The sequence below is a fragment of the Euleptes europaea genome, chromosome 7, assembly GCF_029931775.1.
Source record: "Euleptes europaea isolate rEulEur1 chromosome 7, rEulEur1.hap1, whole genome shotgun sequence".
Lineage (NCBI taxonomy): Eukaryota > Metazoa > Chordata > Lepidosauria > Squamata > Sphaerodactylidae > Euleptes > Euleptes europaea.
The window spans coordinates 101,434,545-101,443,723 of NC_079318.1; positions in this window are offsets into that span (position 1 = coordinate 101,434,545).

Sequence of the window (9,179 nt, forward strand, 5' to 3'; positions counted from 1 at the left end):
CATTCCGTCTTGAGTGACTCTGCTAGGAGTTTAGTCTCTTGATAGAGTCTAGACCCCTTAAGGTATTGCTCTCAGCTTCCCTGACACACACAAACCCCATCACCACATTAAGGTGTGCATCCAGAAGGGGAGATATTATACTGCCCTTGTACAAATCCATGGTGAAACCACACTTGGTATACTGTGTACAGTTCTGGTCACCACACCTAAAAACGGGATATTGCAGAGCTTGAAAAGAGCAACCAAAATGTTCAGGGGTCTGGAGACCAAGTCCTATGAGGATAGGTTGAAGGAGCTAGGTATGTTTAGCCTGAAGAGGAGAAGGCTGAGAGGGGACATGGTGTGGAGTATTTTTCTGTTGCCCCAGAAGGTTAGACCAGAACCAACGGCTTGAAATTAAATCAAAAGAATTAAACATTAGGAAGAATTTTCTGACAGTCAGAGCGATTCCTCAGTGGAACAGGCTTCCTCGGGAGGTGGCGGGCTTTCCTTTGGAGGTTTTTAAGCAGAGGCTAGATGGCCATCTGTCAGCAATGCTGATTCTGTGACCTCAGGCGGATTGTGAGAGGAAGGTCAGGAAGGTTTGCATCAGTGCTTGCCTCTTGTGGCCCTTTCTTGCATGCCCAAGGAAATGTTAATCACCACTTTGGGGTCAGGAAGCAATTTTTCTCCAGGCCAGATTGGCTAGGGCTCCTGGAATGGTTTTTTGGCCATCTTCTGGGCATGGAGTAAGGGTCACAGGGGGTGTGAGGGGGGAGGTAGTTGTTAATTTCCTGTATTGTGCAGGAGGTTGGACTAGATGATCCTTATGACCCCTTCCAACTCTATGATTCTATAGCAACTGCCCTATGAGGAGCGGTTAAAACGTTAGGGCTGTTTAGCTTGGAAAGAAGGCGGTTAAGGGGAGACATGATAGAGGTCTATAAAATTATACAGGGTGTGGAAAGAATAGACAGGGAGAAGCATTTCCCCCTCTCTCATAATACCAGAACACAGGTCATCTGCTGAAGCTGGAGGGTGAGAGATTCTTAGGGGTCAGGCTCTGCCACGCTCTCCGGCGGATTGTCAGGTGGTGCGTTCTGTGAGACCGCCCTGCCCGGGCACTCTTGTGCCACAGGCAACCTTTCAGAACCAGGGCCCAGGCCACGCATGGGGATGTGTGGCCACGTTGCATGAGATTGCAACAGGCATGTGTGGATGTGCATGTTCTGTGCTCAGTTGCGGCCTGGCAAACGGCTGGGCTGCCAGGAGGCATCCAACACACCCCAGCTTTGGAAAAGCAATCGGGTCCTTCTTGGCAAGTCCTGCAGATGGTGGCGTCAGCCACGCAGCTGGGAAAGGGGGCCTGGGATTCCTCTGCACCCCTCCCCTCCGTCAGCACCCCTGCTGCCAGGCGCCTGGACTTTCCACTTTAATTTGTCCTGGAATGTCTTGGGGAGGAGAAGCCCCCTCCCTCTGCCACCCATAATCTGCAGGGAGATCCATTTCCTTTGGCATCTGCTGAATGCCTGCCGGGCCTCAGAGACAGAACTGGGTTGGCAGCTAGAAATCTTATTTTTCCACCCTCTAGGCCAAAGGAAGGGTCTTTGTGTCCCATGATAACAGGTATGCTCCTTCTGGTTCTTGGGAGGTCACCCCCACAGACCCCAACTGCTGTGAGATGTTTGGTCCACTCAGTTTCGAGGGGGCATCTTTCCTGCCCCTGAAACTAGCCAGACCTCCATTCCACCACCTGCTCTCGCCATTCCAGGCTCCCAGCCTGCTCAAATGCTACAGCAGAACAACGCTGCAGCTCAAGTTGACAGCCAGCCTGGCATCGTGGTTAAGAGCGGTGGGCTCTAATCTGGAGGGCGAGGTTCGATTCCCCACTCCTCCACATGAGCAGCGGACTAATCTAATAGCGGGAGATCTCCAGCCACCACCTGAAGGTTGGCAATCCTACCTGATTGGGAAACGCCCATGACTGAGGCGCTGCCTGCTGCAGAGTCAGGGTTTTAGTCAACCCAGCTAGGGTTGCCATCCTCCGGGAACTAGCTGGAGATGTCCCGCTATTACAATGGATCTCCAGGCGAGAGATCAGTTCCTCTGGAGAAAATGGCCACTTTGGAAGGTGGACTCTATGGCATTATACCCCCACTGAAGTCCCTCCCCTCCCCAAACCCCGCCCTCCTCAGGCTCCACCCTCAAAATCTCCAGGTATTTCCCTACCCAGAGCTGGCCACCCTAAACCCAGCTCAGAATTATCTGCTCTGTCTGGCAGCTAATCTTCAAGGTGGAGAAAAGTCATTCCCAGCAGCCACTACCTGAGATCATAGAACCCTAGAGTTGGAAGGGACCACCAGGGTCATCTAGTCCAACCCCCTGCACAATGCAGGAAATTCAATGCAGGAAATTCAATGTAGGAAATGCAGGACATCTCCTTGGAGACCTACTGCACACAGAGTGGGTGTTCTGCTGCCACACTAAGTCCCTAAGAGGGTGGGCTGTATGGCATTATACACCCTGCAGTGGTCCCTCCCCTCCTCAAACCCCCACCCTAACCCCAGGTTCCACCCCCAATCTCCAGGAATTTCCCAACCCAGAGCTGGCAACCCTTGTCAGACCTGTGGTTATGGTTGCCAACCTCCTGGTGGGGGCTGGAGATCTGCCACTATTACGACTGATCTCCAGGAGACAGAGATCAGTTCCCCTGGAGAAATTGGCTGCTTTGGCAATGGGATTGAAGTCCCTCCCCTCTCAAAACCCCGCCCTCCTCAGGCTCCACCCCCAAAATCTCCGTGTATTTCCCAACCCGGAGCTGGTCACCCTGACCCTTGGTCCGCCCACCCCAGCACCAGCTGCTGTGGTGGCTACAGGGTCCCCAGGCGCTTTGGTTGTGAAAGACTTTTCCCATCTTCTGCCACTGGTGGACCCTGTAGGTGGACATGTGGAGGACCCAATGAGGGGTCTTCTGAGTGCAAAGCTGAGCTGCCCCCCCCCCCCCACTGTCAAAGGATGCTTCAGTCTGGAGCTGACAGCCAGTCTAGGAGACAGCTCATGGCGGAGCATTACCTGAATAACACCCACAAGAAGACATAAGAAGTCCCTTCGTGTGAATTTGAGCCACCTCTGCCGGCCCTGGGCTCCTGACTTTTAGGGGAAATCAGAAGATTATTTCTTCATTGAAGGTGCGCCCACTCGCCAGCCCCGTCGCTCGCCAACTGTGCTCACAAGATTTAAGGGCATTTTGAGTACTGAATAAGCAGTTCTGCCTCCTGCCAAAAGAGCTGCAGCAACAGCCATTAGCCTTTTATGTTTTTGTGAACTGTAGCCAAAGTTTGATTTACAACAATCATTATACATTATTCTGCCTACGTGAAGCTGGCAAAGGGAGTTTTGACTCTCAGAAGCTTATACCCTGGAAATCTTCTTTTTGTTTCAGAAAAGAATACTATACAAACATACATTTAGACATTATATTACAACAAAAAATCATAATACTAGAACACGGGGTCATCTGCTGAAGCTGGAGGGTGAGAGATTCAAAACAGATAAAAGGAAGTATTTCTTTACACAATGCATAGTTAAATTGTGGAACTCCCTGCCCCAGGATGTTGTGATGGCTGCCAATTTGGAAAGCTTTAAGAGGAGAGTGGACATGTTCATTGAGGAGAGGGCTGTCCATGGCTACTACTCAAAATGGATACTAGTCGTGGCGCATACCTATTTCAACCCGTTCATTCTAGTCCAGCCTTCTGGGGGAACAGAAAACAACTCGGCACCCTCCTCTATATGACAGCCCTTCAAATAGTTGAAGATGGTTATCATATCCCCTCTCAGTCTTCTCCTCTTCAGGCTAAACATACCCAGCTCCTTCAACCTTTCTTCATAGGACTGTGTCTCCAGACCCCTCACTATCTTTGTTGCCCTTCTCTGGACATGTTCCAGCTTGTCTACATCCTTCTTAAACTACGCTTCCCAAAACTGAACCCAGTACTCCAAGCGAGGTCTAGCCAGAGCAGAGTAAAGTGATACCATCACTTTGAGTCATGTGGACAGTATACTTTTGTTGATGCAGCCCAAATATTATAGATGAACAAATCACACTGGCAAATGCTAAAGCTGTTTAAAAATAAATGAGCATACTGGCTGAATCCAGATCTGAGACGTTCCTATATCACATAGTGCTAGGAGTTTATATAGTGTGTGTGAAAAACTACGTTCCTGCTAAATTGTCTATTTTATGATATTCCTCTGAGTATAGATGTGATGCTTTTGCAAACTGAAGGCTTAGTGTGTGTGTGTGTGTGTGTGTGTGTGTGTGTGTGTGTGTGTGTGTGCCTCCAAAATGTCCTATCTTTGACAGCCTTGCTCAGGTCTTGCAAACGGAGGGCCGTGGCTTCCTTTACAGAGTCAATCCATCTTTTGTTGGGTCGTCCTCTTTTCCTGCTGCCCTCAACTTTTCCTAGCATGATTGTCTTTTCCAGTGACTCTTGTCTTCTCATAATGTGACCAGAGTACGACAGCCTCAGTTTAGTCATTTTAGCTTCTAGGGTCAGTTCAGGCTTGATTTGATCTATAACCCACTGATTTGTTTTTTGGGGCGGTCCAGGGTATCTGTAACACTCCTCCAACACCACATTCCAAAGGAATCTACTTTCTTCCTACCAGCTTTCTTCATTGTCCAGCTTTCACACCCATACATAGTAATAGGGAATACGGTGGCATGAATTAACTGGATCTTGGTGGCCTGTGAGACATCCTTATACTTAAAAGAGTCTTTTCTAGCTCCTTCATGGCTGCCCTTCCCAGTCTCAATCTCCTTCTGATTTCTCGGCTGCAGTCTCCCTTTTGGTTGATGATGGAGCCAAGGAATAGAAAGTCTTGAAAAATTTAAATTTCCTCATTGTCAACTTTAAAGTTGAGTAATTCTCCTGTAGTCATTACTTTTGTCTTAGAATCATAGAATAGAATCATAGAGTTGGTACCACCAGGGTCATCTAGTCCAACCCCCTGCACAATGTAGGAATTTCACAACCACCTCACCCCCACACACACCCAGTGACCCCTACTCCATGCCCAGAAGATGGCCAAGGTGCCCTCCCTCTCATGAACTGCCTGAGGTCATAGAATCAACATTGCTGACAGATGGCCATCTAGCCTCTGCTTCAAAACCTCCAGGGAAGGAGAGCTCACCACCTCCCGAGGAAGCCTGTTCCACCGAGGAACCACTCTAACTGCTAGAAAATTCTTCCTAATGTCTAGATGGAAACATCTTCTTGATGTTCAGCTGTAGTCCTGCTTTGGCACTTTCTCCTTTATTCTGTTTCCTGGGATTTGTGCTGGTAGACAAACAGCTATTCATAAGAAGTGACTTCCACTATTCTCAGAACTGGTTGTTGCTAGCTGAATAAACTTCGAAAAGGTTGCTGACTATGCATCAGAACAACGGTGGCCAAAATGCCTGGCTGAAATTGTTACAGGAACTCCTAGACAGATTAAGTGAGCCATTCTTAATTCAGGCTAATTTATGCTAACTGATGAAGCAAGGCCTATAAAAATACATACATTCAACATACCATTTTTCATTAAACCCCACAGCAGAGGGGTTTGTTGCCTGGGAGGTAACTGTGATAAAACCACTGCCCCACATAAACCAGAACCCCTGCACGTATTCAGGGTGTGGGGGGCATACTTCAAAGGCTGACTTTGGACAGATCAATCAACAGAGGCTCAAAAGTCTTCCTTTCAGCACCTCCTGGGGGGCTTTAGAGTAGGGTTACAGGCTCCGGGTTGGGAAATACCTGGAGATTTTGAGGGCGGAGCCTGAAGAGGGTGGGATTTGGGGAGGGACTTCAATGCCACAGAGACCAATAGCCAAAGTGGCCATTTCCTCCAGGTGAACTGATCTCTATCGGCTGGAGATCATTTGTAATAGCGGGAGATCTCCAGCCACCACCAGGAGGTTGGCAACCCTACTTGAGAGGCTGATGGGGCTGGGCAACAAGCCCTGAGCCATCTTCACCACAGTGGGCCCCACAAGCAGCTTCACAATTTCTCCCCTTACGACTCACCCCTTGGGAGGATGGGGGAAATGCTCACGGTGATATTGGTAGGAATGCAATAAAACTTGGGAGCGAGAAGAGCATTGCAAAGGACACCAAAAGGACCAGGGCAATGGGATAACTTTAGAGAAGGGGGAAAGGAACAGGTGCTCGTATGCCGGTGCTCAAAGGCGGTGCAGGGGGAGTGCTTGGTGCTCAATGACCACGTCGGTATAGCGGGTGACTCAGAAACGTGGCAGAATGGGGAAAATCTTATGCCGGGCCGTGACAGTTACTTAAAAGAAAGGATGTATTATTACCCACCCACCTCCCGAACAAACCCTTGAGGCTGATCTTGAGATGCAGCAGGAAATAAGAGAGGTGACTAAAGCAGAAAATGTTGCAATACTGGGTGACTTCAACCACCCTCCCACTGACTGGGCCCGTATGTGCTTGAGTCATGCCATAGAAACAAGCTTTCTTGGCATCATAAGTGACTGTGCTTTGAAGCAGCTGGTCACAGAGCCAGCTAGAGGTGTAGCAACTCTTGACTTGGTTCTGAGCGGGGGTTGACACCTGATGCAAGGTGCTGTTGGACCAATTGGGAACACTGACCACAATGCCATTAAGTTCAGCATTCTAGTCAATGGAAACTCGCTCCCCCCCAAAGTCCAAAACTATCACGCAGAACTTAAAAGAGGGGATTCTGCCAAAATGAGGAGACCAGTCAGAAAGGAGTTACAAATTCAGAGAATGAAATCCCTCCAGGATTCCTGGAAAATGTTTGAAACGACACAAACGGAGGCCCAGATAGAATGCATACCTCATATGAGGAAAGGCATCACCAAGGAGACCTCCATGGTTAACAACTTGAGTCAAGGAGGCCAAAAAGGTCTAAAAGGCTTCTCTTAAAAAGTGGAAGGTTGAACACAATGAGCTTATTGTGGGTACGAGGAATCAGGTGGGGGGTTGCCTAAGACGGACGTCACCTCCCAGGAGCCCTCTACCACCCAAGGCCCCCTGTCTGGCTGCAGCCTCTCTTGACTGGGGGTTCAAACTAGGGAGGGCCAGAGTACCCCCTTCCCTTACCCCCTCCACCGGTGAGGGCGTTGCTGAGCTTGAGAGGGGAGGGCCCAGGCCGACGAAAACAAACTGAGTCATCGCCAAACAGGTGGGATGCAAAAGCACTTGTGAGCATGCATAATTTTATAGACCTCTATCATTATAGACCTTAACCGCCTTCTTTCCAATCTAAGCATCCCTAAGTTCTGTAACCGCTCCACATAGGGCAGTTGCTCTAGTCCCCTAATCATTTTGGTTGCTCCTTTCTGCACCTTCTCAAGCTCCACAATATCCTTTTTGAGGTGTGGTGACCAGAACTGTACATGGTATTCCAAGAGTGGTCTCACCATAGATTTGTACAAGGGCAGTGTGATAGCAGCAGTCTTATTCTGTATTCCTCGTCTTATTATGGCCAGCATTGAATCTGCCTTTTCCACTACCATCCCAAGATCCATTTCTTGGTCCATCACGGCCAGCACAGATCCCATCAGTGTAGATGTGAAGTTGGGATTTTTTTGCCCCAGTATGCATCACCTTACACTTGCTCACATTGAATCTCATTTGCCCTTTTAATGCCCACTCCTCCAGTTTGGAGAGATCCGTTTGGAGCTCTTCACAGTCCAATTTTGTTTTAACCACCCTAAATAATTTAGTGTCATCTGCAAACTTGGCCTCCTCACTGTTTACCCCCAATTCCAAGTCATTGATGAACAGGTTGAAAAGCAACGGTCCCAACACAGATCCCTGAGAGACCCCACTGCTTGGTTAAATGACAAGAAGCAGAGCGCAAGAATAAATGGAAGCTTCTCCCAGTGGAAGGGAGCAAGCAGTGGGGTCCTGGCCAAGTCTTCAGACGGGCCAAAATTTTTCCGGATGGTGAAAACCAAGGCAGGCTGCGAAGAGCTCCAGGAGGATCTCCACAAATTGGGTGAGTGGGCAAAAATGTGACAGATGTCAGTTCCATGCAGGTAAGTGTAAGGTGATGCACACTGGAACAAAAAATCCCCCCCCCCAAATCCCAACTGTAAGTGACTGATGAGATCATTGTGGGTGGGGTTGTAGTGGACAGCTCAGTGCAGAAGTCAGCCCTGTGTGCCACAGCGGTGAAAACGGCAAAATCTATTCCTGGGGATTATTAGGGAAGGGACTGAAAATAAAACTGCAAGTGTTGTAACACCCTTGTATAGACCTATGACACCCCTCCGTTTGATAATACTGTGTGCAGTTCTGGCCACCGTATCTCGAAAAGGACATTGCAGAGTTGGGAGAAGTCCAGAGAAAGCAACCAAGATGATTAGGGGGATGGAGCTCCTTCCCTATGAAAAAAGGCTGAAGAGTCGGGGACTTTTCAGTTTAGAAAGGAAATGACTAAGTGGGACATGAGAGAGGTTGATCAAATTATGCATCCCCCAAAATACTAGAACTGGAGGGCATCCAATGAAGCCGATGGGCAATAGATGTGGAATTTGCTGTCAGAGGATGTAATGATGGCCACAGGCATAGATGGCTTTAAAAGGGGGATTAGACAGTTTAATGGAGGAGGGGTCTGTCAGTGGCCAATAGCCTTGGTGACTAAAGGGAACCTCCACATCCAGAGGCAGTCAGCCTCTGAATTCCAGTACCAGGAGGTAACATCAGGGGACTTACCACCTCCCAAGGAAGCCTGTTCCACTGAGGAACCGCTCTAACTGTCAGGAAGTTCTTCCTAATGTCTAGGTGGAAACTCTTCTGATTTCATTTCAACCGGTTGGTTCTGGTCCGACCTTCTGGGGCAACAGAAAACAACTCGGCACCCTCCTCTTTGTGACAGCCCCTCAGGTACTTGAAGATGGTTATCTCATGTCCCCTCTCAGCCTTCCCCTCTTCAGGCTAAACACATCCAGCTCCTTCAGCCTTTCCTCATAGGACTTGGTCTCCAGACCCCTCACCATCTTTGTTGCCCTCCTCTGGACACGTTCCAGCTTGTCTACCTGGAGAAAATGGCCACTTTGGCAATTGGACTCAATGGCATTGAAGTCCCTCCCCTCCCCAAACCCTACCCTCCTCAGGCTCCGCCCCAAAAGCCTCCTGCCAGTGGCGAAGAGGGACCTGGCA